Source organism: Amblyomma mixtum, chromosome 7, assembly GCF_055824585.1.
Source record: "Amblyomma mixtum isolate Tamu chromosome 7, ASM5582458v1, whole genome shotgun sequence".
NCBI classification, from domain to species: domain Eukaryota; kingdom Metazoa; phylum Arthropoda; class Arachnida; order Ixodida; family Ixodidae; genus Amblyomma; species Amblyomma mixtum.
Genome location: NC_143018.1, coordinates 96,941,110 through 96,963,807, shown reverse-complemented (window position 1 = coordinate 96,963,807; position 22,698 = coordinate 96,941,110). Strand labels below are relative to the sequence as shown.

At 47.9% G+C, this 22,698-nt stretch overlaps 1 pseudogene; it reads left to right on the top strand.

The window, feature by feature from the left end:
* The first annotated feature begins 9,793 nt into the window (after positions 1-9,793).
* LOC149336920 (uncharacterized) overlaps positions 9,794-22,698 on the top strand; it is a 72,870-nt pseudogene continuing 59,965 nt past the window's right edge.

The window sequence follows — 22,698 nt, the reverse complement described above, 5'->3', positions numbered from 1 at the left end:
GCGAGTTGGATCGGCGGGAGGAGGCACCCTTACAACGCGAAGGATAGCCCCTGGAGCGCAATCCTTCGGTGAGCGCTGGAGATGATCCGGCGCTGGTCTTGAGCGGACGAGCTGGTCAGAAGAGACTCCCAGTAAGACTCCGCCGCGGTTGGCGATGGGGGATGATTGAAGGTGGGGCATGTGAGGAGGGTGTGTAAGAAGTCTCCTGGTTTGCCGCAAAGTTTGCATGATGTCGGGAATTGGTCTGGGTATCGGGCGTGCAGCAGTATTGGGTATGGAGCAGTCCGGATTTGTAGTTTTCGCCAATGTGCAGCCTGCGCTATGGTGAGGGACGGAGCTGCGGGTGCGTATTAAGGCGAAAGCCTTTAATGCCTCATCGTTGTAAGCAGCAGTTGTCGACAGAAAATTTCACGCTTTTCAATTGGTCGAAACGGCCGTGATGTCACAGTGCGTGAATTTCAAACGGGGCCAATTGTACTTTGCCAAGTAACCATGCAACCAATTGAAGGGATCGTATAGTGATGCTCCAAGTAAGTGGGACTGAGCTTAGTTAAATGCTTACTTAACAAATTAGCCTAATTAACCTTTCTAGTCAGACCAGATAAACAAATAAAAACGAGTAGGAAATTGGCCGAGTTCGGGAATCGAACCCCGGTCTTCGGCGCGCGAGACGAGCATGCTATCCACTCTGCCATGCCAGCTCGATGGTTTGGAATGAACTAAGGCGCGTCTAGTGAATACGGTGTCTTCGCACACTCTCATCCTCCTCCCTTCCCTTCCGGCGAGGTTTAGGTGTCCACCAAGATATGAGAGAGATACATTTCCTTTCCTCAAAGACAAATTTACCGACGAGCGAGGCGTAGAACTGAACGCGCGATGGCGTTCTATGGACTCCCTGGCAGCGTTGCAAGACGCTGTCGTGTTCCACTCTTAGAGGCGAAGCTTAACATCTTAACCACACATCAGTTACCACACTTAAGGTAAAAAAGTGCCCCCTTGAATTTTGACGGGTGTCCACCAAGATATGTGAGACAGTTCTTACCTCAAATACAATTTTCATTTCCTTCATTAAGGGCCCTCTTTGTCTTCTTTCACTCCCACTTCCTCCCTTCCTCTGCGGTGCTGTTCAGGTGTCCACCGAGATGACACAGTTTCTGCGCCATTTCCTTTCCTCAAAAAGCGTTGCGTTCAAAGGGCAAGGCATCGCGCCGAACAGGTGGTGGCGTTCCGTGGACTCCCTGCCAGCGCTACAACACGCTGTCGCGTTCCACACCTAAAGGCGGAGCTTAAGCGTCATTAATTAGCACTTAATTAGTATTCAGGCATTGATCAGTAATTAATCATTAATTAGTGCTTTGTAATCACAGTAATTAGTACTCAATTATATGTGACGCCACCAGCTCCACTGAAGCAGTCAAAGTGGTGCGGAAAACGCTTTCGCCTCTATGCACTTTAGACAGCCAAAGTGCCCCCTGAATTTTTCCCTTTGTTTGTCTCGGTAATACGAAAGAATACCGCGGAAGGAGAGCAAGCGCTCCGAGGCTTGTAGAGGGGGCTCGACTCCTCCCGGAATGTGAGACCTCGGGCTAGGGAATGAGCCTCCTCGTTGCCAGGTAGGCCAGCATGAGCTGGCGTCAAGATAGGGTGATGAGGCGCCGGGGCTGCCAGAAACGTAGTAAACGAGCAGCGGTGCTGGATATGTAGCCCTTGGCGTAATTTAAAATTGCAGATTTGGAATCGGAGATAATTTTTGTGGCCGATGTAGGTATGAGAGCAAACGCAATGGCTGCCTCTTCTGCTTAAAGTGCGTTGAGGCGAAAACCCTAAGCGCAGTGTTGCTGCTTGTGTCACTGATGTGTGGTTAAGGTGTGAAGCTTCGCCTCTAAGAGTGGAACGCGACAGCGTGCAACGCTGTTTGGAAGTCCAAAGAACGCCATCACCCGTTCGGCTCTACGCCTTGCTCGTTGGTAAATTGGTTTTTGAGGACAGAAAATGTATCTGTCTCGCATATCGCGGTGGACACCTGAACCTCGCCGTAAGGGAAAGGAGGAAGATGGGAGTGAACGAAGACACCCTATTCACTAGACGAGCCTTTGCTCATTCGAAACCATGGGGCATGGCGGAGTGGTTAGAGCGATCGTCTCGCACTCCGGAGACCCTGCTTCGATTCCCCAACTCGACCAGGTTGCTACTCGGTTTTATTTATTTGTTTGATCATTTTACTGCGAGCATCAGTGTACTATCCCTTTAATTGGTTGCAGGTTTACTAGCCAAAGTACAATTGTCCCCGTTTGAAATTCGCGCACTGTGACGCATCATGCATTTCGACCAATTGAAAAGCTTGACATTTTTGTCGACCGCTCCTGCTTGCAACGATTAGGTAATTATGGCTTCCGCCTTAAAGTTTAAACTTTTATGTGATGCTCGTTATTTGCCAGATTATATTCCTTACAAAGAAAAGCGACCCGACCAGATGATTTTATTAAGACGAAAGCCTTTAATGCCTCATGCTGTCGTGACCAAGGACTGCTAACAAATGCCTCCGCGTTTCGGCGTCACTAAAAAAAAAACTGTGGTGTGGCTGGGAATCGAACCAGAGCCTTTGGCATTAGGGGCGGAGACGCTACCACTCCGCAACGAAGGCTCAGGGTTTCGGCATGAATGAAGGCGCATGTAGTGAATGCATGGGTTTCATAAATAACATAAAATAAATAAAAAATAAACATACGGAAAGAAAAATTAAAAAAATGAGATTAAACAAAATTAACAAAATAAAATGAAAATAATTTAATACGAAGAATAAAAAAAACAGTGCGCCAGGAAACGCTTTCGCATTGCAGCACTTTAGAGAGCTAAAGTGAATTTTTTTCCTATCTTGCGCACTAGTAAACTGACTCAGTTGTGTATGGTTGCCTAAAGTCATCTATACTGCTATCCACATGGTGGGTGGTTCTGTTGTTTTAATGCCGCCTTGTTTTATTTTTTTTCATGGCCACATTCTGTCCAGGTGGGGTTTCATGGGTAGTACAGAAATCTTTTTATTCAAAGAGAGGAGTTCGAGGCACGCAGGTTCCTGGGCCCCAGCACTGCCCCACTGTGCTCAAGCGTTCACGTTCCTGCAGTCCATGACGTGCCAGGCCGGTCCGTGGAGTTCCTCTGCCGGACCTGGTCTTGAGAGCACCGCACGATTTCCATGTCCTTCCAGGCGGTGAAGTGCTCCAGACCCCGCGGAGGACGATCCGCCTCGCATTGGAATAGGATATCGGTGTGGGTGGCGGTAGGGCGGCTGTAGGAGACTCGGCACAGGCTGGATAGTTTTTGGAGGCAGCGGGACTCAGTATGAGGAAGGGAAGGTTCGCATCTGATGGCAGGGTCGTAGAGTTTGGTTTAACTGTCAATTGAGTGAGGTTGGGGGTAGCGCTCTCGCGCGGCTCGGTAGACCTAAGTCAGCTCACTGAACGCATGCATGAGCTCTCAGGAGAGCTCCGACACGGGGGTCAGCGCCTGCCCGGTGTATCAGATCTCGGGCTAAGCTGTTGACGGCCTTGTTTCCGTGGCGGCCGGGTTGGCAACGGGTGAGGTTAGTAAGCAGAAAGCAGGGGCACGAACTAGCCCAAATATGAAACTTAGCGCACTGTGCTTCAACTGAGGGGGCGAGTTTAGGGTACCTTCTCGTTGACTTGAACTGAGCGATGCAGCCATCGTGATTTGTTGCACTAAAGACGCGCAGACATCGCCCTGACGCATATTCTGACGGCAGCATCGCCCTCATTTGGAATAAGTTAGCGTTAGTTACGTCTTTCAACCGTGATAAGGCGGTTATACTGTTATACCGCAATATCTAGTGTTTCTGCCGACAGAAATTCGATGCTCGGAAATACTTCTACGCGGACGTGAATGTGCCAGTGGTCGGTGGCATTGTCGTTTTCGCTTTGATACGTTCTGTCAGTCCCATGTATTGTTGCTAGTTGCTGCTATTGATAGCATTTGAGTGACCATTGAACAGTACTCAGAGTCGGCAAGGTGCAAACTGTAGAGCGGCCTCATTGTCCTGTTTTTCAGACCAGGTTTGAAGCGCGCGATGCGGCTGAGAGGTCCCGCCACGTGTATAATCTAGGCGAAACGTTGGGAGGGGCACGAGAATTCTTGCTCTCGCCTAAATGCTTTTAGAGTTATCGCTTAACAGGATAGTTGGAGTGGATGGCTGCCGCTATAATGAGATCTTTACCTCGTCTTGAGACAGATGCCTCCCTTTCCGAGGCACATCTTTAACGCAATTCTCACCTCTAAGCACGCAGATAATACAGTCCGCCATAAGTCAAGCTTTACCGACAAGTTTGGGTGATATCATCATTCTTCCTCCAGGAGCAGCTCCGAGCAGATATAAGCTTTTGCTCCTAATCTATATTATTAATTTCCACTGTTCCCCCGTTGACGACAAATACTGTGAGCGAATAGGCCGCATGTCAGTTCACGAAAAAATTGCTATAGAATAAGTTGTGTGGTATACAGTTTATGTTTTTGGGTTTACGGGGGTTTAACGTTCCGAAGCGACTAAGGCTATGAGGACGCCGTAGTGAAGTGCTCCGGAAATTTTGGCCTGAGGATTTTTAGCGTCCATTGACATCGCACAGCACAATGGCTTCTAGACTTTCGCCTCCATCGAAATTCGACCGCCGCGGCCGGGATCGAACCAGCGTAATTTGGGTCAGCAACCGAGCACTACAACCACAAGTCGTGTCCGTGCCAATGGTTCTACGTGAGTCGATCCGCTAATTGAATGATGTACCACCCACTGGACGCTTTACAAAGAGAAGACTTTGTTTACGGCACTGAGACTTACCAAACGCCAAATACAGCCCCAGCTCTCCGCGGTTGAATTGGCCGACAGCCTAAGAAGGTGGGAAAGGTAGCCGCGCCCAACTACAGTGCTGCCGTTCCTTGCGCCAGGTTTATGGAAAGAATGCTACTCTGTCTGTTCTGCCTGTTCGAGCGCGTGACAGCTAACAGCAGCAAGGGTTAGAGAGGACCTCCGATAAACAGCCGAGCCGCAAATAGCGCCTCAGACTGACTGACGAATTACAGAAGCCACGCTTATGTTGCTCGCATATAAAAAGAAAGGAACAGAGCTGCAGACGGCCACAAAAAAAAAGTACGAGACAGGAACAACGCTTAACATCAACTATGTTTTTTAAACTACAGGCTCTTTTTCTGTGGATTATGCGCACATATCAGGAAGTGAAAAAACGCGATCGCATCTTGCACTCATGGCAGCAGGCAGCCGCCAAGATAATCAAGCTCTTTCAATGCAAAATAGTGAAAGTTTTACTGATGCATTTTAGGAAGGCCTAGCGAATTTCTTAAAGCAGCTGCGTAATTTCCGTGCGAATTGCACGTGTTGCATCGTAAGCTGCCTTGCATCAGGAATGACTCAAATGTTTTGACAAAACTACACCCCCAGTGCTCTCAGGGATTTGTGATTCAGACAGCTTCTATAACTGCCCCAAATAGCTTTTCCTCCATTGAAGTTGAAAGTGGTAGAAAATGCCTCTTTTTCCAGGACACGTAAAGTATTGGTGAGAAGTCATAATGCCGCAGCGTTCAGCTGCAGCGAATTCAATCATAATGAAGGGCTCCATGTAGTCGATCATTCAAAACACAAGTCAGGCAGGAAGCTTCTCTACCGCAAGATGAAACCTTCTGCTAGCATTTCAAGGCCATTCGGCCTTTAATAGGGCCATAATGGCTCTGTTATCTAGTGAACCGAAAAGCCTTTGGCCTTGAGACATTTCACCAATACTGTACATACCTACATTTATTGTTTATAGTGCACGCTGGCTTTTTCTCTTCACTGGCAGCGGTCCGCGCACGCACCAGCTTTTCATGTGAAGCGGCCGCCGCGGTGGCTCAGTGGTTATGGCGCTCGGCTGCTGACCCGAAAGACGTGGGTTCGATCCCGGCCGCGGCGGTTGAATTTCTTTGGAGGAGAAATTCTAGAGGCCCGTGTACTGTGCGGTGTCAGTGCACGCTAAAGAACCCAAGGTGGTCGAAATTTCCGGAGCCCTCCACTACGGCGTCTCTCATAGCCTTAGTCGCTTTGGGACGTTAAACCCCAATAAACCATAAACCATTTTCATGTGCAGCGAAAACGAGTTATTCACCACACTAGCTCCCAGCTTTCCTGAGTTGGTATGAAAGCTTATGCACAGAAGAAATAACTTCTGGCCTCCTCCTCACACAGCTTCTAGAACGTCACCGTTTTCGCAAACGCGTCCTGCAGCCAGGGGAATCTATCAAAGAGTATGTTGTTGCATTGCATGAGCACGCAGCTGCTTGTTCGTTCGCCGTGCTTGAGGGTGCGCTCCGTGATCAGTTCGTGACAGGCAATTCTTCGCAACATGTCCGTGAGCGTCTGTTGCTCGATGGCTCGAGTCTTTCTTTTTCGCGTGCTGTGCTTGTGGCCACTCAGCTAGAACAGACAACTGAAGACGTCCGAGCTTTTGCGTCAACAAGCGTACAGCATGTTGCTACCAAGAGCAACGCCCCCTTCCACTGCTTTCGTTGTGGTTCTGATCAGAACTCTGCTGCGTCTTTCCACTGCCTGGCTAAAGGGAAACGCTGCCATTGCTGCGGTCGGCTCGGTCATTTCAAGTCAGTATGTAATAAGGATCGACGCGTTGCTTCTGTTCGGGAACTGAGCAGTGAAGAACGCAGTGACGTTGCAAACATTCTGGTAGTGGCCGCATCCACCCACCCTGGTATTCATATTGATGTCTTAGTAGGAAACACCAGCTTAGCATTCTTAATTGATTCAGGATCAGCAGTTTCCATTATGTCCTGTAGCTTCTTGAACCGGCCTTTCTCCAGTAAAGCACTCTGTACTGCTCCGCTAGTTAAGTTATTGGACTATTCAAGACAGCCCATGCCGGTGAATGGATGTTTTGCCTCGGAGGTTACGTGCATGGCTCGTACAGCATCCATTTTGTTTCATGTCATGTATCAGGGCACTTCGCTTCTTGGTATCGATGCGATTAGAGCTCTTAATCTACGAAGTGATGGGTCATCCCTTTGTTGCCTTGAGACAACTGTCACTGCAGCTGGTAGCCAAGAAAAATGTTCTGTAAAAGAAACGAATCCGTGTTATGCTGGGCTCCCCAGCTGCTTAAGAGAAGAGTTCCATTGTCTCTTTGGAGAGAGCATTGGTCTGGCTAAGACTTTTGTTCACCAGGTCAAAACGCGTCCACCCGTCAAACCCACTGCGTCTAAGCTTCGCCGCCTACCACTGTCATTACGGCCTTTGGTCCCAGAAGAACTTTGTCGGCTGGAAGAGACGGATGTGATTGAGCGCGTCAACACAACAGAATGGGTCTCCCCTATCATCGTGGTAAAAAAAAAAAGAGATGGACGGATTCGCCTGTGTGTCGACCTTCGAGAAGCCAACAAGGCCGTCGTGCCCGACAATTTCCCGCTTTCCCACACTGAAGAACTTCTACACAGCCTTGTGAGTGCAACACACTTTTCCAAGTTAGATCTGGCATCTGCTTATCATCAAGTTTTGCTACATCCAGAGAGCCGTGATTTAACAGCCTTTGTAAAACACGACGGACTTTATCGCTTCAAGCGTGTATGCTTTAGCTTAGCTTCCACCCCCTCGGCCTTCCAACGCATGATGTCGCAAATTCTTCAAGGATGTTCTGGTGTCTTGTTCTACATCGACGACATCATTGTTTTTGGAAAGAGTGAAAAAGACCACTGGGCAAACCTTGCGACCGCTCTCAGGAGTATAAAAGAAGCAGCTAGGGTTCAAGCTAAATGACAAGTGTGTACTTTGCACAAATGAACTTTCATTCTTGGGCCACAAAGTCACGCCCGCTGGCATCATTTCACAACCGGTCAAAAACATATCTGCTCCCGGGGATGCTACTGGTCTTCGATCCTTCCTTGGCTTAGTGGAATATTACGCAAAGTTCGTTTCAAATTTAGCCAATGTTGTCGAGCCTATGAGGGCCCTTCTTCGCAAGAATGTGCGTTTTACTTGGTAAGAGAATGTTGATGCCAGCTTTCAAAAAGTTAATTCCATGCTCGATTCCGGGACAGTACTCCGGATGTTCGACGCATCACGTCCAGTCGTAGTCGCCACAGATGCATCTGACTGCGCCCTCTTCGCAGTTCTTCAACAAATGCATGGGCACGAGTTATTCGCAGTGGCATTTGCGTCAAGAACTCTGTCGCTTGCTGGAAGAAGGTACGCCGTGAGAGAACGCGAAACGCTCGCGTGCGTCCGGGCTATCGAGCATTGGTGCCCGTATCTTTGGTGGCGCCACTTTACACTGTACACAGATCACCAGGCTTTGGTATCTCTCTTGTCAAGTCAAGGTACTGGTAGACGGCCGCTGCGCATAGCACGCTGGGAAGAGCGACTTCTTCGGTATAACTATACGGTGCAGTACCGGAAGGGATTGGAAAACCAAGTTGCAGACGCTCTGTCCCGTCTTCCAGTTGCCTTACAGCAGGACGAAACGTCTACACACGAAGTGGTAGCATTCATTCAAGCGCCATCGTGCATCGCCAAAGAGCAATTCTAGCAGAGTCTAGCTGAAGACAACACGTTACAAGTCATTTCCTACGTCCAGTCGTCGTGGCCTTCGCACAAATTGCTTCCGGTTGAACTTGAACCATATTGTAAGATTCAGCAAGATTTGTCTGTTGTTGATAACTTGTTGCTCCGCGGAGAGCGTCTTATTGTTCCAGAAGCATTGACTCCGAAATTGATCGCCCGCAGCACATGAGGCCCATGCCGGAATTGTCAGGACGAAGGCACGTCTACGAGAGCGGTTTTGGTGTCCGGGCATGGATCGGCAAGTCCAGCTCTCGATTCAGACCTGCAGCATCTGCCAGGGAGCAGAAAAGAGCGCCAAGGTATCTGGTACACCACTGCAGCCAGTGCCATTCCCACACGGTCCATGGCAAAAGATAGCACTCGACATCGCGGCGCCCCTGGAGCGAGCTCCGCATGACTCTCGGTTTGCGATTACGCTGGTGGACTATTTTTCGAAGTGGCCCGAAGCACACTTCTGCTCCGACGTTTCCACCACTACAGTCACAATGTTTTCGCTTTCTGTATTGTCCCGTGAAGGTTACCCGGATGAAATAGTTTGTGATAATGGGCCACAGTTCACGTCAAGAGAGTTCGAGGAATTTCTAAAAGATCGTGACATCCGCCTTCTGCACTCATCCTTGTATCATCCTCAAGCGAACGGGGAAGTTGAACGCTTCAACAGAGTTTTCAAGTCGTACATTCATGTGGCAGCGTTGGAGCAGCGTCCGCTTCGTCAAGCAGTCATCGAGTACCTGGGAATTTACCGCTGCACTCCGCAAGCTACTACGGGGCTTACCGCGGCATTACTGCTCCATGGACGCGTACCAAGAACAAGACATCGTATTGATGGATACCCGTCGCCTGCCTTCTTCAGCTCCCCAGACTCTGAGCTGGAGCGCCTGCGCGAACGGGGGAAAAAGCAAAAGCAGTACAGTAAGAAGCATACGTATAGCCGTAGGTCTGCGAAAGAGACTACTGTGAAATTTGGGGACTATTTACGGGTGAAAAGGCCAGCTACTTCGTTCAAGAGAGACTTCGCTTTCACGGATCCCCGCAAGGTAACGAAGAAACATGGGCGATCGTCTTTCCGTCTCGACGACGGCAAGATATCGAATGCGGCCAAGCTGTCGACGATTCCAGCGGCGCTTCAATCGTGGAACCCCAGTGAGAGTAGTTAGTGTGTCCACATTCAGCATGGGTCGTATTCTGGAGCCCCACGATTGCTCAGACCAGTTCCTCACACTCCGGACCCACCTCAAGACACTACAGAGGCGTTGCTTCAAACGCCGGACCCTGCGCGCCGTGTGCTGCCACCTCGCAAGAGACGACCACCTGACCGATATGGATACATGTAGGCTAGTAGTGAACACTAGGTGAAGAGTGCATAAATGGACTGATTTCTTTTATGCGCACAGATAGACGACACAATAAGACAAGGTAGACAGGACGGAGCGCAAACTTTCAACTGTTTTATTCGGAAAAAGTACATGACATTTGTACCAAAAAAGAATGGATAATCATCAGTGCCACGTGCAAGCCAAAACCCGGGAAAAGCACATAGGAAGGGCAGAAGTGACTCACCTCTTATGTAATTTATCTAAAAAGGCAAAATCTTTGTCATATATTATCACAGAGTGGACACTGACACATGAACTACCGCTTTTCCTTATATGGTAGGCTTCAGCCAATTCTCGCGCAAGCGTGTCAGTGCTCCTGCACATGATGCTGGTGCCTTGGAGCGTTGCATTACACAGTTTTCCTACTTTCTGTTTTTCGTCGTTATCTTTTCGACACTCACTGATGTGCGCCGGCAGGTGCAAACCGGTACCGTTCTTTAAAGACAAATTGTGTTCCCTTAACCGCTCATTAACACATCAGCCCGACTGCCCAATGTACACCTTCCCACACTTCAACGCAATTTTGTACACTACCCCTTTTTCACACTTCACAAACTAATTAACATATTTGATTTTGCAATCTGAGTTGCGGCTACCATCTGGCGAAACTAGGCGACACAGTGACGAGAGTTTCCTTGGGGCCGAGAAAACCACGCGTACCTTAAACTTTTTTAGACTTGAAAATAACCCTTAAGGACGAAGGCTTTTGCTGGAAGTATCAACCGCGTGCACAGATGAAATTGTTGCCTTTTGATTCCAAGCAATCGAAAACTGTTAAACGTGCTATCGCTTTGATGTGCCTTGAGTCATCTCTAAGAAAGTCCTGTTGTCACATGGCGCAGGAAAGCTTTCACGATCAGGTCGCAAAGCTAAAACAGCCAGGCTTTCCCCAGATAGCACTGAGTTCAGTTGCTGAAGCGCTTCTCAAGAAGATCAAACAAGAAAGGAATAGGAACCAGACAATAGTTGAAGTTGCAAAAAAGAACGTGAAACCTGTGGTCATCCCATATCAGCATAAAGTGGCTCATAACCTCAAGCGCGTGGCTAACAAGTTTAAGTTTAATAATAAGTGTAATAATGTAATAAGTGTAATAATAATAATAATAATAATAAGTGTAATAAGTGTACCCTCGAGCTATCCTGTCCGCCTCTTGGTTCTCTGGTACTCCCGCGTGTCTAGGAATGCTTTCAAGAAATATTCTCAGAGGTTGCTTCAGATTTGGAGGTTGGGCAGTTCTGTCTTGAAACTTTCATTTTTAATATATCACCAGGGATAGAAATCCAATGATCATAAATACGGCAACATAGGCGACCAAGCTTTGGTGCCAATACGCCGAACATGTTTTGTAGGAAAGAAATTGTCCATGGGTTCACGAGCCACTGAAGGAAAATATGGCAGGGCTCCGTCATGCTGGAACCACACTTTTTTCAACGCAAACAGTGGCAAGCATGTGAGAAATTCAGATAAGGCACCCATTAGAACGTAGTCTGTGTACTTGTTTCTTGTAAGGTTTCCGCCGATGAAGAAAGTACCCGCAATACGGCCGTCATAAATACTACAGGAAACATTGGTCAGTGTTTTACCTGGTGCCTATGTTTGCGTACCCAGTGTGGGTTCTGATCGCAGCAGTAGTGGGTGTCGTGCAAATTTAAATTTTAACTCCGGGTGAAATGGGGCCTGAACCCTCCAAGGGTATGTGGAGAAATTCCTGGTCTTCGACACATTGAGTCAGATGCCGGGTTGCAAAAGTCGAGCCATTGTTTAAATTTATTTGCTCTGAGCTGCTGATGCAGAAAAACATTATACGGGTGGTAGCTCTGCCTTGAACTTTACCTCCAAACTGAAGCCGGGCTCACTTTGTATGCGCTGGGCATTCTGTGACGCTTTCTTCCCAAGCGTACACCAAGGCATTGATGTCAGAATCACCATTTGCAATCGCTAATCGCTTACTTTCCGTAACATGATCTCATTGAGCTGTCCAAATTTCGGCTCCCTGCACTTGTTAGGTACGAAGTCCTAGATATCGTAGAAAGTTGTCTCTAAAGCGGCATTCGCACTAATTCTCTCTCACATACAAATCAACAGCATCTTTTTTGCCTGACGCCATTAAAGCTGCCGACCAAGACGTAGGTACCGCGGAGAGTTTTTTCTGAAGCGGATCGGCCTAATTTTCGCCAACATTGAAGTCAACAGCATTTTTTCCCCTGACGCCATAAATACCGCAGAACAGGTTGTAGAAGCAAAGTCTTCGGCTTATTCATTCATTTCGAGTGCCTACAGCGTTCAGCCTTGAGCCTATAGCCTTAATTCATTGCGGCCTGAACTACAGCGAAAAATGCGGCGCGTCAGCCGGGGGATGACTGTCAAATGGCATGTTTATGACGCGGTGCTGAATGTCGAATGGTAATTGAAGGCGCCTTCATTTCACCCTAAGCTACTGCTAAAACAAAATAATACGACAAGCCTGTGCTTATCACACACCTTATCAAGCGGTCACCTTTTGTCGCTCACTTACGCTGATACAAAGGAAAACTTGAACTACAACTGCATAAGGCCACTATCGTGCGTGCACTTGTACTATTTATCAGCGGTTGCTCACGAACACGACGACACGGTCGCTTAGGCAGGAGGCTTATCTCGGCATTATGAGAACATCGCTGACATCGCGTGCTGTGGAGAGTCGGATCTGCTCACATCCGACTCTCGCTGGATTCGCCGCTTTTAGCTGTGAGAAGACGCTCTCATAGCGACCATCGCGCCGCGCGCGCTTTAACCCTGAATGCCTGGCCGGCTGCACATAAGACACTGAAGTATCTGAAACGGTAGGCGGGATACTTTGCGCCTCTTGCTTACTGAAAATGTCGCTCTGCAGCCCAGCGTCAGCGCTCAGTGGCGAAAGAACCGCCTTTTCAAACTCAAACACAGTAACGGGGTCGTGGAGAGATGGAACGGAACATTTAAGGCTATGCTTCGACATGTCGTACAGGATCATCACTGAGAATTGGACCGTCACATTCAATGCATTCTTTGGGCATACAGGGATGTACCTCATGACGTGACGGGCAGGTCACCATTTGAACTTATGTTTGGACGCACCCCACATGGACCGCTCAGTATCCTCCACAAAACGTGGACTGGTGAGTGGACACCTCCATCGGGACTGAACAAACGGGCTGCCCAATACCCGTCTGAGTTAAGGGAACAGATGAATGAGGTCGTGAAAAGGGTTGACGAAAGGGCAGAAGCAATACAGAGGTCGTATGGAGCCAAATACAACATTAGGGCCAGACCAAAAGAGTTCAGAGAGGGGGATAAAGTCCTCATACTTGAAAGCGGTCAAGTCGGTAAATTGCAGCCGAAGTGGCGGGGACCAGCTGTTTTAAAGGAGAGGAAGCGAGATAAGAGCTATGTTATTGACACTGACGAAGGAAGCAGATGGGTGCATGCGAACAGGCTGCGGCATAACATGAACTCAGAATGTGGGGGCTGTTTTTGACTCGGACGGCGAGTTTGGTGAGGTGCATGAGACCCCACACTGCAAAACGAAAAATTGACCTGTAGAGTTTGAGACCTCGGACGGATCGTTGACGCAGCAACACATACATGAGTTGTTTGATGCCATAACTGGTGCATCCGAAGCGCCCAGGTCGATGTAGAGTTAGCTGCCACAAAATAACGCTACTTCCCAACACCAAACAAGAAAAATCGCCAATTTATAAGGTACCTTTTGCATTCAGAAAAGAAACATAGCGTCAGGTAGTGCAACTACTGCAATCCAGTTGAAAGCGCGTAGGCGCACCCAGTCGTGTGCGTGCCAAAACGGACGGGTCGGTGTAGGTGTGCATTGATTTCCGGAAATTGAATGCCGTTACAGAACAAGACAGCTTCCCTATGGCCAATATAAGGTGGCAAGTGCTCTATGAGGTGGCAAGTGCAAGATACATATCGGCACTAGACATGACGCGGGGATATTGGCAGGTCGCTTTAGACGAACAGTCACAGCGTCTTACTGCGTTTGCCACACCTAAGGGCTTTTATGCACGGAAGGTAATGCCATACGGGTTGCGAAATTCGGCAGCAACTTTTCAAAGGATTATGAATGAAATCCTAAAAGAACACTCTTCATGTGCAATGTAATACATTGACGATATAGCCATTTTCTCGGCATCCTCGGTGGAGCACATCAAACACCTGCGGGTGGTACTAGAGACTCTGAGAAGAGCAGGCTTAACGGCAAACGCTGCGAAATGCAAGTTGGCACAAGGGAAGGTAAAGTACCTAGGCCATGTGGTAGGGTCAGGCAAGCATGCTCTCGACTCAGAAAGAGTAAGTGCCATCACTAAATTGAGCGCTCCCAAAACAAAGAAGGAGCGGCGTAGTGTACTGGGCCTGTTTAACTATTATCGTATGTACCGCAGTATTCAAAGGTAGTGCGCCCATTGACGGATCTGACTAACAGGCGAGTCCCGAATACCCTTCCATGGAATGACAAGGCAGAAGAGGCGTTTTGTGAGTTGAAAAGGGTACTGGCATTGTTGCCGGAGCTGGTGGCACCTGATCACAACCAGGAGTTCCTTCTGACAACGGACGCCTCCGAGGTTGCGATAGGAGCATGTCGGTCGCAGTCAGTTGAAGGGGAACAGAAACGAATTGCATTCTTGAGTTAGAAATCGACGCCTGCTCAAACCGAATGGTCTGCATTTGAAAGGAAAGCTTTTGCGTTCGCGTAGGCACTGAGGAAACTGGATACCTGGTTATTTGGAGTTAAAGTGAAGGTTGCAGCAGACCACAACCCGCACACATACCTGACCCGTTCAGCGCCCACTAGTGCGCGGTTAATGCGTTGGTCACTTGCATTGCAGAAGTATGACCTAGAAGTAGTGCATATCAAAGGCTGACTGAATGAAAATGAAGTACAAACAGTAGAAAGAAAATGATAGATTTTTGTTTTTTTGTTTGTTTGTTTCCGTATTTGCTCTTGTAGCAACCACAAACGAGGGATCTAAAAGTAGATCTTTGAGTATCGGTACGCATATCGGTTGTGCGGTAGTGCTCTGACTGTTTAGCTACCTGCGGCAGTCACGGCGGGAAGTGGGGGTTACGGGCTAGCCTGGCAGATGGCATGCAGAGAACGGACATGGCAAGTTCTGGAATGTGCTGACTGGTGTCCTAACCATCTGTGCGTAGAGCGAACCAATTTGGTGTGTGCACACAGTGATGCTTGAAACTTTGCGGCGGAACTGAACTTTCACACTGACAGCAAGTGTCCGTGTAACATTCTTGTTTGGGAGGTGTGAAGTTCGCTGAACTTTCCGATGCGCCATCCAGTCTTGAGCACAGAGTGTACGGCGCGAGACTGAGACTTTGACATGTGAACCTGTCTCTGGTCGAAGGGTTACCAAATTTTGGAACCGCGAACGCACGACAGAGGCTCAGTGGCTGCTCCATTGTTGCCGGCGGCACCGCCGGCAGAACGCTCGTTCTGTCTCCGTCTTGCCTTCCCACCACAGATATCTTATCAGCGCGCAGCCTTGGGCAGTGTTCAGTGCTTGAATGCCAGCAGTCGTCATTTTGTGACCCGTGGATGTTTTTTTTTTTGTGTATGCCTTCTCGTGTCCCTACGTGTCAGTCATTCGCTCTGCACATGTACATAGTTTACTGTGAGGACGCAGGTGTACGGTGGCCGATAGGTACGCAATGCGACGCCTCTGGGTCTATGAGCTTCGAGTACTCAGAACTGTTGTCGCCACTGGGCGCTTGACCGCTCAGTGACAACTTTCTTCTTCTTGTTTTTTTATGAAGAACCTGGAGTGATTGTTCTCGAGGCATACGGGTGCCCCGTATGCACGTGTGCGGAAAGGAAAAGTAGAAGAAGGCAGAGGTTCGGAATGTGTGAATTCTGTGCTGTATTATGTGTGCTCGGAACCTCTCTTTTCTCAATTATTTGGCTAGCTGATATCCTTTCCCCACTCCTTGATCAGCTGGTGAAACCTTTATTTTACTTTTCCTAACCATCGATTGGCGAGTAGCGCCTCCTGTATTATTATTGGTTGCTGTCCCCGCTAAGGGCAGAGACAGAAGGCGTAAAACTCAGCGCTCTCGGTTAAGCGGGAGCTGATTTCGTGTAATCAACAGTTCAGTCATGTTGTAAATAGTTTTCTCTTTGCTCGTTTCTTCTTGTATATTTATCAGTAAATAAATAGTGAACCTTCTTATCCAGCCGTCGAGTAATGTGAATGTTTGCGAGTCCGAACCATCAATCCATCAAGAAACCCGATTACAGCAAGTTTCCTCACGTCGCCACGTGAAGGGGGATCTCAACTGGCTCAGCCGTAAAGGGGAAACTCAGCTCACCCTCTTGCGTTTTTCTTCTTTCTTCAGCTGAATATGGTGCACATGCTCTATAATCATGATCAGAACGACTACTGTTGATGAAAAATATGTTAAGCCTTTCGGAAACAGATAATGGGTGCTCCGTTGTTCATGGGCAAACCTGTTTCACCGTTGGCCAGACTGGGGTCTCTGCTCTGGCCCACTGCTACGCTGCCGCATGGTTATTAGCACTGCGGGTTCCTTGCTGCACCGGCATTTCAGCTGGGAAGCATGCAGTGGGGATGCACTGCCGCGTTGAAAAAAACTCTCCGGGGGTAACAACGGTGCCCAAAAAGATGATGCTGGAGCAAATATTCGGATGAAATAATTGGGAGTTGTAAGCAGTGAATTAATTAGAAGTGTCTCTCAAACTGCGGTATCACTACTAAGTTTAATACGGGAAAAACTAACAGGCATTCATTAATAGTTACCAATAGTAGAAAAATATTTGGCAAAGAAAGCAGGACGGAGGAGAAAAAAACAGCGTTAACAACGAAAAACAACAGGCATTTACTAATCAATAAACAGTGCTGTCTCAAGCAGGATAATATGAACTTCATTAATATCTCTGTCGTTCTGCTATTGAATGGAGCAACACGCAAGCAACATACGTTAATGTGCATCTTCATCGTGAATATTTTTTTAACTTTTCACTTCTTATCCGCTGGTTCGTTCGTGGCGAAACTGCGCGCAGAGCTTGCGTATTATGGCAACTTTTGTCTTGTAGCAAGCTTTGACAACGGTACTTGATCTTTTCAGCCGCATATGATGCAAACTCGTAATTGGCTGCGCTGGGATCGACGAACCGAAAGCCGGAAACACACTCTTCGTCGAAGGGCGGCAGTGGCGTCATCTTGTTTCTGTAGAGGAAAGCACCGGGATGTGATAGGCGCCTGGGTGAGAGTTCCAATAAGCGCGGGCCTTTGAATACGCTGTACCGTCCATTTCGTCTGCTTTAGCAGAAGCGCTTGGAACATTTTCATCCAACTCCGCGGAAAAATTGGAAGACACACTAAAACTGCGCCTTAAATGTACCACATGATAGCGTTATGGGTTCGTTCACATATTTGCAGAAGGTCCCTCTAGTGAACAGTTTACCCGCAAGAAATATCCAGCTTGAGAACATCACAGTCAAGACATTGCACGATTTTTCCAATACATAGCACACGTGATTTTTGCTTATGCGTTTTAAACAGTGCATATGTTTGCGATTGACAGGTATATTGCAGTCAGAAAATCCTGTCTTCTTACTTCCATGTAGTTCGCGCGGGTTTTGCATGTACTCTGCTTTCATGCTTTTGTTTTAATTTGCTGCAATAAACGTACTACAAATGTTACTGTTTTTTGTCTTCATGCGAACTGGTAATGAAGGGGGCCTGCAGCCCTTTCCAACTGGCTTCTCGACAGCTTTTTCTGCCCGCTTCTTGCATCATGTAAAATTATGTAAATAAAGTCTTATTAGTATTTATTTTCATAGATCCTTGCGAATCTCCATTCCCCTCCTGGCGCCGTGGTGCAGCGGTTTAAGAGATGCGCCACTGCCCTGCGATGGCAGGTGCCAGCTGCTCCCACCGGTGGGCCCTGTGCGGCCCAGGTTGCTCTTCCCGAGTGACCAATCATTAACTTCCGCCTGCCACGGAGGCCAGTTTGCTCACTATCCGGTGGGAAGGTCTGCCTCCTAGGTTGCTCTCTGGACTTGACCTACTGGAGCCATGCGCGGGATTTTTCCCTCACAAAGCCCACACTGGCATTTATGGTGAGCGGAGCCTTTAACGTTATGGGGCTTTAATGAAGCTTTAATGAAGCGTTCGCAGTAAATATATATTATTTGATCTCTTTTTCACGCTGTGAGCTTTTCGAATGCAACTTACATATTGTCTGCTTCCCTGGCTCTCCCTAAAGCACCTTGGGACGACATCCGAAATTCTAGAGCTGCGGTTTACAATTTCAGTTTCGTTGTGTGATGCGGAGCTGTTATTCTCTTCTGTGCTTTGTAATCTTTTTTTTACAGTGTTTTGGTGTGTGAAGCGTTGGTATGCGAACTTGCAGGGTGAAAGAAAAAGCGGCAGCAGTGGTGTGGCTAAAAGCCCATGTCCGTAGACAATTGATAGCAATGTTTCACCGGCGCATCGTCTCATGGAGCCGTTTTCAACTGGAGCCAGAAGTGTGGATACACTGGGTTCATGGCAAGGCGAGTGAGGAAAGATAGATAAAAAATGACTGTGTTTCAACATAGTTAAACCGAGTAGGACGTGCGGAAGCACTCGTGACAACACTGCCTCAAAAGCAACCGGATGCAAGATCTCATTATCAATCGCTATCGGCAGCTGCTAGCAGGGATAGCAGGGTCGCGTTTCCCCCTTACTGACAGGCGCGTGCAGGCATCACGGGGGAGGGTGTCACGCCAGTTGCGCGCCTTGACAAGAGGAGCTGCGCAAGGCTTTCGCCGCTGTCCCTCCATGAATGGTCAAAGGTTGAGCCTTCACAGATACCCCGGGTTTATCAGCTTTGCTAGTGAAGCAGTGCTTGCGCACTAACACAGCGGCATCGGTGATGCACTTCAGGGAGTCTTTGAGAGCAACACTTGTATGACGTGCACGCCTGCAGGGCTTATATATGTTCGCCCTTACCCCACGGACGGGGAGCCTGGGACCTAGAAGCAAATGGTGGCCTCCGTACCGAGTACAGGTTCACCAGAAGTTAATCGCGGCAGCCAAACCCTCCTGTGTTTCATTCTGCAACTCAAAGCAGCAGAGGGTGGCAGCAGACATTAAACATTTCGATTCCTTGCAACTGGGCACCGAGGCCGTTTTTCATGTGGATGGGCAATTAAAGCGACAATGTATGCATTTCCCAGCGGGAAGAAACCCGCCTTTCACTACTCCAGGGCCCTGAGCTCTCTCCGCGATCCGTTATCTGGGGCGGACATACCCAGGAATGCTGCACAAGAATATTTGTCCATGGGAAGTTGTTCCATATGCTTTTTCCATATGCTTAAGATTCCGCTATACCAAACAACGAATTGGTACATCTCCCTTGGGCTAGCTTACATTTTCTCGTTATTGACGTTTCTGTAGTCGTCACAAACGTACCCCTTTGGTTTTCTGTGCAAGCTTTAACTACTCCATGCGAGCGATGGGCCAACTATAAAAGAAAAATTTTGCTACGAACCTGAATAATATACATTTACCTGCAATATTTTCATTACAAGCCTCATAATATTCAACATTTGCATCTTGTTTTGAAATCTGATGCCCAAGAATCCTGGACTTTTTGAAGAGAAATAGGGGCTGACCCGTTCTTCTTTGAAGATACCGTGACAGCGAACTCACCTCGGTGCATTTGTAAAGAATAATTACTGCTGGAGCTAGCGGATAACAATATCCAGCAGCAGGAGTACATCTTCCTGCAAGAACGTGGCCATGCTCAATACTAAGCCAAAGTTTGGAAGCGGCTGAATGCAGAATTTCTGGTCCGGTGAATGGAGCCTGAATCCTCCAATATACCTGGGCCACCACGAATGGCTGATTTGACGCCGTGCAATCTTTTCGAGCGGGTCTACATCAAATAGCATATCTAATAATCTTGGAGGCTTCGCACTGTTTAGGAGCTTCATAAACAAATCAAGGAAGGGTTGGCCGCGATAAGCGATGATATATGAGGTGCAGTTTTCAGTGAGTGCACTCACAGTTTCAGCAACTGATTGGGGCAGCCGGCGGCCGCATTGAGGATTTAAGACTTCACAGCCTGAACATCTGCCTGTAAGTCGTTTTCTAGAGGCGAAAAAACGGCGGTTCTCGTTCCTTTCAACATATCACACCATTCGCTATCACAGCGTCCTGTGACAGAAACCGCACTTCACCAGGAAAAATGAGCGTGAATTGCTCTTATTGGTCAAATGATTGCACATAAGCTTGGAATTATTCTATTGTTCGTTGTACTGCCTCTAAAAAGTGGAAAAGAGAATTTTCGTATAACCCGCGCTGAGGGAAACGGTCGTCTCGGCGCCTTTCGCGTGGTGGCGCTGTCCTGTGCACAAAATAGATGGCGCCACTGCCGCCCTTAGGCGAAAAAATTGCACCTACGGCTTTTAGTTTCTCAATCTTGGCGTGCACGATTTCTGGTCTGCGGGTGGGAAGCAAATACCACTCACATTCTTGCTACTGGACAGCAGTTATTATAATACGCAAGCTCTATCCGCGAACGGGTCAGCGGATAAGGCGGGAAAAATGTTTTGATTCTTCCCGATAAAATGCGGAACACTGTACATCAGCAGAGAAAAGTAGGACGCTCTTAATGGGCAGACCGAAAAGCGATGAAAAATGTTCTCGGCCTGACGCCATGCTTCTCGTGGTGTTATGAAAGAGGAGTGTTCTCTGGGTTCATGACTGGATTTCGTGGCTCTAGATGCACTATGGTTGCAGTTATGAACCTAGTAGCATGTGTACACCATGAGTGCAGCAAAGGCAATATCACCACCGCAGTATTTTTGGATATCAAGCTTGCATGCTATACAGTTTGTCATGTTCATGTCCTCTCAAGTTTGCTAGGCCACGTTTTGAGTGGAAGACCGCCTCGTTGGATTTCCCACTTTTTAGATGCCAGAAGAGGGAAGAAAAAAGCGCTGAACATAACCCAATGCAAGGAGTGCCGCAGGGCAGCGTGGTAAGTCCCTCTCTTCTTGGCTGCTTGAAGGCGGATTTGCCACGAAAGCTCCCTTCTGGTTTACATTATTCGCTATACGCCGTTGACAGTCTGCATTTGGGTTTCTCGCAACACAGCAGGCCTCACTCAGGCTACCTTGTAAGATGGCCTAGATACTACTGCCTGCATTTTAAAAGAGAGAGGGGTGATGCTCTATGACGCAATAACAGTCGTTCTGCCGTTTACTCGAAACAATCTGAAGGACATCTGACTAGGCCTCCAGGGTCAACTTTTAGCGTTTGTTAAGCGGCATCGTTTGCTGGGTGTAGTTCTTGACAGACAACTCTCTTGGGCTCCTCACATAAAATGTATCGAAGACCAGGAGAACACTGTTGTGAATGTGCTTCACAGACTTGCAGGTACGCCTTGGGGCTGTCCCCATCACCTCTGCTCAGAGTACACAATGCACTAATATGTAAAAAAAATTGCGTACTCCTCGCCGATTTTTCACGGTCTGTCGCGAACCTTGGAGGAACGCCTGCAAAGATTGTTAGCTAGCGGTCTCAGTGTGTGTTCGGGACTTCGTCAAGCAACTTTCAGTGCTCTGGTAATTACTGAGGTACGGCTGCCTCCGTTTGAAATCTTACGAACAGCAGAGACCTGCAGGCACATTTTTGCCTAACACAGTTTGGAAGGCACTCATTACTTTCCGCGCTTGATTGACGATATGGAAGCCATATACATGAAGTGTTTCAACACCACCGCCAGCTTTTTCCAAGTTATGAGTTTTGGAGAGAAGACACAGAAAATTGCGCATGGCTTTTAGTTACCCCTACAATACAACAGTTTTTCGAAAGGATAATTAGGAAGAACGACATGGTGATATCCGGTGCTCTGAAGTTAGAACTCATTTAGATACACATGCGGTATCCCGGTTACATTCATACTGATGGTCCTATTCTTCTAAATTCATCAGTGTCCGGATTCATAATCCCACACCTGAATGAACGACGGGCACGTAAACTGGCTCACGCGACGAAATCGACGACTGCTCAAATTTACGCTATTTACTTGGCTCACCAGTTCGTCTCATGAGCGCGAGACCCGCGTATGTGAGTAATCGTTAGCGAATCCCAATCCGCTCTACTATCTCTTGTCAACGCTAATTTCATACCATGGAAAACGAGCAGAATATGAGGTTCTTAAAGGATTTTCCAAGGCTACCAAAAAGCCGCATTTTATAGTTTTTCAATAGATACGGCGATATTGCTGTATTATTGGAAACACCGAGGCGGATGCAGCGCCTAGGCAAGCATACTCCAATGCCCTCACTTTTCGTATTCTGTTATTGAGAGGAGCATTGCGCCGTTTCTTGAAGTCCATGCCTAATAAAACGGCTGAACAGATGTGGTTTGAGCCAAGCCATAGAAGTTTTGATCTATATTCATCGATCCGTTGCTGGGGTTTAATATTCCATTATCTATCAGCAGAAATTTAAGAACACTCCCTCGACGCTTGCGCGTAGGAACTGCTTACACGAAGCACTTTCATCATAGAACTGGTCTTGCAGACAGACAACGGTGTGCGTGTGGCCAAGAAAATCAGGATGGGGCACACCAATTATTAGACTGCTCAGTGCATGACAACTTCACGTCGCGATTGAAGAGAGACTTGAGCACTCTTGA